This window comes from Melozone crissalis, unplaced genomic scaffold (genome assembly GCF_028551555.1).
Source record: "Melozone crissalis strain CALT ecotype California unplaced genomic scaffold, PUWL_Pcris_2 ptg000068l_1, whole genome shotgun sequence".
Classification (NCBI taxonomy): domain Eukaryota; kingdom Metazoa; phylum Chordata; class Aves; order Passeriformes; family Passerellidae; genus Melozone; species Melozone crissalis.
Genome location: NW_026535846.1, coordinates 16,134,287 through 16,144,878, shown reverse-complemented (window position 1 = coordinate 16,144,878; position 10,592 = coordinate 16,134,287).

The following is a 10,592-nucleotide window of genomic DNA, read 5'->3' as shown; positions in this document are numbered from 1 at the left end:
TGGACTGCTTCCAGAAGGCCAGGGAGAACAGCTGCCCTGTCAACTTCAGGGAGAGCCTGACAGTAGTGGGCAGTGGGCAGTACCTGTGGGGAGACTCTGCAACCTCAGAAGAATTGCAGGACCTGATTGTATTTTAGTTACTGAAGTGGTTTCTCATTAATGACTAATATCAATGTCTGCCATTAAAGTAGCATCCAACAGCACCTTTCTGATGGCAAGCAGGAGGAGTTCTTGGCTTGACTTCCATGTGGTTTCTCCCCAACAAACAAAACCACTAGTCCTGTTTTGCCCTTCTGGATGAGCAATTTCTTTGTTCTTGCTGCCAAACAGCGCATTCCTGAATCCAAAGCATTTCTGGTCCCACTGGCACCCCATTATGGAGGGAAAAACAGATTTACAAAAGCAAAAGTATTTGCTGATATTACAGGAAGTTGGTCAGCTGAGATCAGCACCAGATTTAGAAGATGACCAATTTTGCTCTTGCTGGTTATGAGGCCACTGAGCCTTGCAGGGCAGGGTGAGGGGGGGGGTTCAGAGGTACCTGGGAGCTGCACATTTTCTGTCTAGATGAGGCATATGGTGGGAAAGCCAAAGTTCTGATTTCTCTGGTATGCACAGCTTTTTACAAGGCAAAATAATGTAATAAATGTGCAGAGTGTTTTGTCTCTGAGTAGACTCTTAATTTCATAATTATTTCGTCCTCTGTTGCCAGCCAGGCGTATCTCAGTGCTCAGGCCCAGTGAACCATGGCCTGTGTGAGCACCAGTTGTAAATAATTTTATTAGTAGACTTTTAAAAACCTTTCCTGCTGACCACATGTCCCCACTGGTGGGGTACCTGGAGACAGCAACTGAATATTCATCTTTTGGAAGCACCTGAAATGGTGTGCACTGGGTCACATCTTCAGGTCAGTGCCCATCCACCAATCCCCCGCTCTTCTCCCCATCTTTCCTCCCAGCTTTGACATTGCTGCTGGCTGACTCACAGGGAATCAGCAGAATTAATCTGCTGGTTTTGTTTCACAAAACAAGTCTCCTAAAAAAAGCAAAGAGTACAACCAGTTTTCAACAGATTAACTAGACCAGCAGGACTCCCTTGTGACCAGAAATTTGTCTGTGCTCACAGAATGGGGGAAAAGGAAGAATTCCAGGGATATTAACCCAGTCCTGAGAGGAGCACCACTATTTTTAATCAAGAGGAAAACCAAAAAGAAATATCTGATTAAATTATATAGAGAGCATTCACTAGAATGTGAATTTAGTGCACAAGCATCCCATCTTCTTCATGGTTGCAAAGAAATCTTTCCACTCTGACTAGAAATTTAAATAGCATAAAATTATTTTTCTAGCCAAATGTTTCAAATGGGAGAGGAAGCCAGATGTACCAAAACATCATTTAAAAAGAGACACACCTTTCCTAAGAAATATGAAATAGATGTTGCTCGTTGCAAAACACCTTTTAAAATCATGTTCTTGTTCTCTGCCTTGTTGATTCCTGCAAAAAAATTGTCATCACAGTGATTCTCAGTGGTGGTGTTCTCCATGGATTTTGGAAAGTGGTGCCTATTTACTTCTTGGTTTCAAGACTGGTATATCCTGCATGGTGAGAGTTTATCAAATTTCCTCTCCCTGCCCAGATAATAAGTGACAATTTACTTACCAAAACTAAGATAAGCAAAACATCTGAATTGATGTACTTCTCTGGAGCTGTAGATAACTTCCCCTTTTCACTAAAAATGTTTTCACAGTCCAGGATGGAGGTTGGGGGAATTACAGACATTAGGTCTTTATTCAGTAGTGCAAGGATTGGTCAGTGGCACAAAAATTACACAAGTACTACAAAACACAGAGCAGCGGCTGATCAAAAACCTGAACCATCCCGAGAAACACAGCCTGGATGGCTGCAGATGCTCTTGGGGCTGGTATTTGTGGCATTTATCAGCTTCCATTTGCAGACACCCGTTCAGAATTGAGGGCTGGTATTTGTGGCATTTATCAGCTTCCATTTGCAGACACCCGTTCAGAATTGTCCCCGCAGCCCCAGCAGGACCAGACAGGCTCTGTCACAACAGAGCCGAGGCCGCGCTGGCACCGCGCTCAGTGCCCAGAGCTGCCCTGCCCCTGGGAGGGACCCGGGCAGCAGGAACTGCAGCAGGGATTATTGAAAATGGCACCAAACAAAGGCAGATCCGGGCAATGCAGCAGGGCATGGGCTGAGTGCTGCCAGACCTGAGCACAGCCCTGTGCTGTGGGGCCTTGTGCCCATAGAGGGACCCGAGACTGTGGCAGCCCAAGCCCCGTGGCTGTGACTGAACACACGTGTGGTGAACCTGCCCCCAGCACCTCTGAGGTCTGGCCTTGCTCCTCTCCCTGCTCTCCAGACACCTTGTTCCCTGGCACAGGAGAGCTGTGAGAAGTGGCTGGGATGGAGAGGAAGGCACACCTAAAATCCAGAGGCCAGCCCAAAGGATATTTTGTTTGTTTGAACCTGTCCTAACACAATGGTGGAAGCCTGAGCAATGAAACTACAATTATGGTATTTTTCTTTTTTCTTGTTGGAAGTGGATGTTTTCTGAGCTCAGCTTGACTCACTGGATGATGTGTTCTGATGGAGTTGCTGACTGAGTAAGAAAATAAGAAAGTTCTTAAATACAACCATGGCTCAGCACCAGCTGCAGAGCCACTTTGAGAGCTGCAGCACCAGCCCTTTGCTGTATGAGCAGGATCCCTGCTGCCACACGAGGGGGACACCAGTGTTTATCAGCCACTGTCACATGGAGGTAAAGCCCAGGCTGACCTCCTTCCACTCCTCCCACACCTCCACTGACTGCAGCACTGCCCTCCCTACCCTCAAGGAGTCACCTGAGGTCCCCAGCAATTCCTTTGAGCAGCAAAGCAGAACAAAGAGCAGGGCCATGGAAGTTACAATAATCAAATTCCTTTCTTTGCTCTATAGCAAGGAATAGCGACAGGTACATTCTCTACAAGGGAACCTTTTCTGCTCCCCTCATTCAACATCAGCAAGATACCTGGGTGACCCAAAAAGATTCTTTGTGGGACATTTCAGAGTAAACTCTACCAAAATTAATGTGACTGATGGCAGCCACATTATCCTGCTGGTTTTCTCAAAATTAAATGGTCTCTGGGAACACATTACAACATCCACATTGCAACATGCACGTGCAGCAAACTCCCAGGGCTACACAGGAGTAAAAGGACTTCTGGGAGATGGGCTGTGCATGGGCTGTGCATGCTCTTGCTCTTAGTTTGGCAGCTTATTTTACCCAACAACTTTAGTTAACACAGCCTCAGGTTTTGCAGTCATTCCTTAGATGGTGGTGTGAAGCAAGATGCAAAGGGAACCCTGCAGCAGGACTTCACCCTAGGAAATCTGCACTGGAAGCTCATTTGCACACACCTTCCACTGGAACCTGGGGGAGGGCTGGATTTTTCCAAATGCAAGAAGTTGGTGCTGGCAGGGCCTCCCACTAGGGAAGGGCAATTGAGGGAGGAGAGCTGTGGTTGTTCTGTGAATTACTCCTCAGTTGTTCCAGAGGAGTGAACAGGTTCATCTGCTCCCACCAGGTACTTGAGTGCAGGAGCTGCCTGCAAACTGCATGAGCATTTCTAAAAAGCTGTAAAACACTTGTTGTGCCATGTGTCTGAGGAGAGGTGTCTGCACAGCCACACTGAGCTGACCTAGGTACAAGGATTGCTTAAAAAATCCCAAACCTGGAGCCTGTTGACACCAGCAGTGGCAAAGGGGCCAACAGGACAGAAACTCAGAGCAGGCAGGAGGCAGTGGCAAGGCTGTTTGAGTAGCAGGGGAGGAGGAAGAGGAAGAGCAGCCTGATCAGGTAACTCGCTGACGAGACACAAGGGCTGCACACGCCAGGGCTGGCGGCTCCAGCTGGCTCTGCCTCAGTGAGCATCAGGTGTCAGGGCTCACATGCCAAGGCCCTGCCTCCCATGCAGACCCTGGCAGCCGTTCAAATATCTCAGAAATCTTCTCTGGGCAGATTACAAGGGAAGATGAGACACAAACACCAGGCCAGGAGGGAGCTGCACTTCAGGACTCCCCTCGCCTTTGCAAGTCTTGAGTTGTGTGGTACAAGCTGGCAAAATTGTAATTCAGATCCTCAAATATGAAGTGCTGTTCTAAGAGAAAAAACCTCATCTGAATCTGGATTTGTGTGAAGGGTGCAAGGCTGGATGAGGTGCCTGGTAAGGACAGAGTCCAATGGTTCAGTTGAAGAATGCTTTTAGAATTCAGTTTATATTTAAAAGGGAAAATAAATGAATTTTTAGAGTCCCAATCTAAACGACCAGGCAGCAGGAGCTAGAGTTCTTGGTGTAACCCATCCAGAACTGCTTGAACCAGTAGAAAACACCTTCAGAAATCTGTCCCCAAAAAGTCCCATGAAACAGGGGTGGGAAGGGGGAGAACTGCTCTCAAAGCAGTTCCCATAGCACTGAGAGGAAACAACCTTCTTTCTGGGACAGAGAAAACAGGACCTAACCTGAACCCTCCCTCCAGACAGCTAGAAAGCTAAAGGTTCCAGAAAAAGAAATAGGCTTGATGCTTTTTAAAGCTGTCTGGCTGCAGATGCTGACCTGACTTTGTGAACATGTTTGCAGAACAGAGCACGTGTACCTGTGGCTGCAGAAATGTAAGATATCATGAAGTGCTCCACAGAGATGACAATAGGAGAATTTTGCTCTACATAACACTTTTTTTGCCTAACCTCTGTTCTTATCTCTCAACTGAAATCCATTCCTCAAATTGTAAATCTGTGATATCTGATGGGCTAATACAAGTTTTACACACTGATAGCATCAAGAGTTTTTAAATTTACTAAGGCTTATCAAAGTCTCAGGTTGCTTGATTTCTTCAGAGCCTGGAAAAGTTTTCCAAAACTCAGTTCCCTGCTGGTGTAAATATTGTTTGGCAGCATCAGAAAGGCTTTCCAAGGGGAAGTGAGACAGACTGGAGCTCCTGTCTCTTTGAACTCCAGCCAAATGCATCTTAAATTACAAACTTGGACTGGTGTGGTCCTGCTCTTGATGAGAGTTTAAAGAGAATGTAAAACACAATGACACTGATCTTCTGTTTAATTGCCACACAAACCAGATAATTGGATACAGAGAATTAAAAGAAAAACTGAGTATTTGATAATACAAAGTTGAGAGGGAAATATCCAGCTATGCAAAATTACTGTGTTATCAGTGATTCTTGATCATTTTCATAGCTGAAAACGACCCAGAGATTTAATTAGTCTTGGAAAATGTTCTTCCTATAAAATCATGATAAAGGAAAATGTGAATCTTGTTATGCCTAAACAATCAGCAACTATTGAAATGAAGGAAGAGTGATACTGAAACTGAAACCTCAGCCTTCATAGTCAAAATGTACAGAAGAATGTGACATGATTTATTTTAGGGCAAAATGTTGGCACTAATAAGCAGTAAAAACACTGGAAAATATGGCAAACTCAAACAGCTCATAGACTTCAATGCCTGAATGAATCACTGCTGTTATTCAATCCAATCGCCCAGAGTCTTGTGTTTATTCTTATTAAAGTAGTCTTATTTAAGGATCCAACTTTCCAATTTCACATCACCTCAGTGGGATTTAAGGATGTTTATTTAACAGCAATTTGGAGAATTTTAAAGAATTCTGCAGCCCAGCTACTGCACTTCTCACTCTGCAGGAAAGCACTTTTTGGACACATCACCTGAGCATTCCAGCGTTAGATCAGAGGCCTCCTCCTTGCTTTGAACTTTGCAGACTCCAGGAATTGACAGCACCAGTCTCAACCATGGTTCAGGTTAAAAAAACTCCTGACCTTAGATCCTGAATGAGCTACCTGCACAGTGGAAGAAGCTGAAATTGAGACAACACAGCAGGGAATAGTAAGATTAAAAGCATTGCTAACTGTGCTTAACTTGAGTGACTTTCTGTTTTGGTGAGGTATTTGGGCTTAAAACTCTCAGGCAGCTGCATGGCTGCCTGCCAGAAGGAAGTTCACAGCAAAGCTGTTTGCACAGCATCAACCTATTTTTAGTGTAGGGTTTGGGAGGGAGTTTCTTCCTCCCCCTGTCCCAAGCCTCTGAAATGCTCTTCACTGGCAGGCAGAGCCCGATGGCAGTCTTTGCACAGGAATATGGAATTTTTTGGCCAGCAGAGTAAATTTCGGTCTTGCATATGTGCCAAGCAACCTGCATGTCTACTCAGGGTATGAAAAGCTGGGCAGCACCAGCCCTGGTTGCTTTCTTCTCAGCTGGAATGTTGTTTTAGGGAAAATAAAAGCAGAGAACCCAGTTTAAACAAAGTAAGATACCATCTCTGGCAAAAATACAGATAAAGGTTTAAGATTCCTGCCATAGTAATTGGGAAAGAGAGCAGCCACTCCAAACTCTGTATCATCCCAGTGCACATCCACACACAGTTAAGAAGTGGTTTGTGTGCACTAATCCTACATTCATAGGAAGTACTGCTGACACTTTGCTTATTCTTGCACGACAAAAATGTACATTTCAGGTGTGGGATGCATTCACTGTGAAAGTTGAAGTACTCCCAAAAATTTGAAATGGAAGCATGGAGAGTGCCTTGCACTGGGTGGTGTTGGGAAGTTTGTACTGACTCTGCAGACATGGGCCACACTGCCAGCGTGCCCACAGATGTTATTGCCACAAGTGCTTTTTTAAAGAAGGGATGGAAAAGGAAACACATGGCTGTGAGCCATGGCTGTGCTGCAGAGCTTTGCCAGGGCAGTGTTTGCTCTGGAGCAGCTCTGACCCCTCCCAGGTCTGGGTGGGAGTCAGGGCAGTGCATGAACTGGGAGCTCTGCACTGCCCTTATCCCCTGCACCTCCAACCCCCATCTGTGCCAGCCCTGGACCGTGCCCACAGACCCCTCCTTCAAAATCTAAATTCCAGAGATTCCACAGCCTACCCAGGAAAGGTATTCCAGAGCTTTGTTGTTCCTGCTGTCAAGGCCCATTTTGATGTCTCAGCTCAGTATCTCCTGCTGTGATAGAATCTCTTTTCCTTGTTCTACCCACAGCAGTGGGAAAAAGCGTTTATTTCCTTTTTTGCACCTACCTCTGACTGATTTGAAAACATCTCTCCCATCACCTTGAAACCAACCCAGTCATCCATCCTGTCACCCCTCTCATTGCTTTTCTCCAGTCATCTCCAGCTGCTCCCCATTTTGCAGGAAGTGCAGTGCCCACAGTTTGACACCATGCTCTGAGAAAGGCTTTCTGCCACCATGTGAGGAAGAGGGACCACACCATGTATCCTACAGATTACATTCCTGTTCATACATTCCATAACAACACTGGGGTTTTTTTCAGGAACAGGATGCTGTTGAATCATGTTCAGCTGATGGCTGGCTGTAACCCCAGGAGAACTCTTCTGCACAAGTGCTACCGTAGCAGCCTGTCCTGTCCCATCCTGTATTTGTTCAGCTGATTGCAGCTTCTCTGAAGTCTACAAACACACATTTGTCAAATCCATTGCTGGGCTTACTGCATCACATGCTAACTCTTTTGAATTTGTCAAGTTCACTTTCAGTTGTATTTGTCCTCTGCTCAGTCAGTAGTTAGCTCAAGTCTGGTGCACACTACAATTTAATCAGCATATGCCATCCAAGTTGTTAATGAAAATACCAAGTAATCTCAAATCAGAGAAGAACTGCAGAGAATCCCCCTCAATACATCCCTGAAGTGTGAATTTTTAATAATTACTCTGATAAGGTTTTCCAAACAGTTTTTATCACCTCACTTTAAAATTGGTGTCAGACCACATTTCCCTGCTATCTTACATAAAGTCATTAGAGTCACTTAAAATAAAGCTGTGCTCACTGCTTCTCCTCTGCTCAAGGAGCTTGTTAACTTGGTGCAGATTAACAAAACTTGATCTTTCTTTTAGACACTTACTGATAAGTTTCCCTTTTCCATTAATTTTCCAGTTCAAACTATTGACCCTGAGTTCTGAGCAGGCAGAAGGAAGCAGAGACAAGCTGAGCCTTCAGAGGTTACAGCAACCCCTTTGTCTCTAATGCTGGGAAGTAATTTACCATATGGGGTGTCTCACTTAGGCACCAGGACACCTACAGTTGTTGTGCTTGTGCTGCAATCCCTTCCACAGGGCAGAGTAAGCAGAGCTTGTCTAAGTGAGGACCTGAGAGCCCTCCAAGCATTCACTGCTGTGCTCTGACACAACACAGGGACAATCAAAGTCTTTTCCTCCTGTGCCTATGGCTCCCCCCTCCACTGCTAGAAGTGTCCAGCCATACCAGTGAGAAATCCCATCCATGAAACAGAGAAGGTTATTCCACAATATCCTACACTTGCCTGAAAGATCTCAGGTGATTGGATTAAACCACCACAAAAAAAAAAAAAAAAAAAAAAAAAAAATCTAGCAAATAAAGTAAACATGCATCCCGCAATAATTTGATGGCATTACAAGCCATGTGATGAAAATACTTCCAACATCAGCTTTGGTAATAGAAGTCTTGAACAGCCTTTGCAAGAAACCTTTGCAAAGATGGCTGTGGATCACAGCATCAATAATTACAATCTGAGTTGTCCTGTGCAGGGCCAGGAGCTGGACTCAATGATCCTTGTGGGTCCTGTCCAACCCATGATTCTACGACTTCATCACCAAGACCTGATCATTTGGCAACTCTTAATTGAACATGATGCTCAACATTTTTTTCCTGACACTTAAGTCTGTGCAGAAAGGATATACTTGTTTTCAGGTCTCAGTAATTACCTACTATACTCATTAAATCAACTCCTTGCTTAAGGTGATGACATAATAATAATAAAGTCTTCATCAATAGGGAACACTGCCCTTTCTCCTATGGCGTTTTCCCAGCACATTTGTTGATGCTTTAAAATCACTGACAGGTATCACTGTTTTGCTCTAGGCAGTTGCATATTTGGACAAATGCAGTGATTTCCAAGCAATCCTTTGCTCTGTTAATCTCTTATGCTGCATTTCTGTGGTTCCAGAGTGCATCCTGGATGCAGCTGCATGTCTGCAGTGTGCTTCACTTGCACTGTCATGGAAGCCCAGCTGGTAACTCAGCCCCACACAGCTCACTCACTGCTCCTCCCAGTGGTACGGAGGAGAGAACTGCAAGGGTTAAAGGGAGAAAACACATGGGTTGAGATAAGGACAGTTTAATGGTGCAGAAAAAGATGAAAATAAGAATGGTCATGATGATGATAATGATAAAAAATCAGAATATACAAATCAGGTGATGCACAATCCAACTCCCACCAGGTGCTGACAGATGCTTGGCCAGTTTCTGAGCAGCAGCCCCAGCCAGCTTTCCCTCATTTATGACACCATATGGTAGGGAATATCCCTCTGGGTCAGCTCTCCTGGCTCTCTGCCTTCCCAACTTCTTGTGTCCTTTAGCCACGAGAAGCTGCAAAGTCCTTGACTTAGTATAAACACTACTTAGCAACTACTAAACCATCAGTGTGTTATCAAGTGTATTCTTATACCAAATCCAAAACACAGCACTGTGCCAGCTACTAGAAGAAAATGAACCTTATCCCAGCTGAAACCAAGACATACTCTGCATTCCCTTGGTTTCTTAGTCTAAAATAATTCACTCTTGGAAAAAAAAAAGTTCTTGAAAGGTGTGAAAGGGAACCTCCAGCAAGTCAGTAACTTTGCATTAAGCAGTGGTAAATCCAAAGCAGCTTACCCAGTGCAGCGTTAGGAACACAGACAGACAGAGTTACCACCAAGCGCCACACTGTAAGCATGATGCCTTCTCACCTCTCTCCTGGTAATGTTTTCCTGTAACCTCAATAGGAAATACTGCATTTATGCATTAAAATGACAGTTTCAGAAGTTATACTTTTGGAAAAAGGACAGATATGCAAGCATGAAATTCATAACTCATTTATTGAATATATATATGCAAGGATACCAATAAAAAGAAACTAATACTGCAAACTACAACTTTGGAAGTAAAGCCAATATAACAGGAACAAAATATACATAACATTGTAGATAGGAATGCATTTACCCTCTTCCATACATTCCTTGTCTTTACACCTAATGTAAATATATGCTAGAGCAAAAGCTGCAAACGTTGGCCTAACCTGAGTGCTTTGACAAGCAACAGCTCTCCAGGATTTGTTAAGGGCTGAGATGTCACTGCAGACTAATGGCTGTGCATACAAATGCATGTACAGGAACTGCTTCACCAAGTATATAAATCAAGGGCTGTGTTCTGTTTTTTCACCTCCATCACTAATATAGTGGAATCTGACTCTGGTGACATGGAAGAAGAGTTACTAATTGCTATCATGCACTTTCAGTTCTCTTCAGATTAATTTAATCTAATGAGGATTAATTTTCCTGTCAATCTGATTCAGCGTATTAATATTTTTGGAATGCACTGATTATCACCTGTCAGATAAGTCTGATATTTCAAATAGATTATCACCTCTTCATTCTTCACTCTGTTTTAGCATGAAGTTCTTTTTCCTATAGGCAGGAGTAAGAGGCAAACTCTTCCATTACACTACATTTTAGGGCCAGATTTGGCAGACTCAAAGC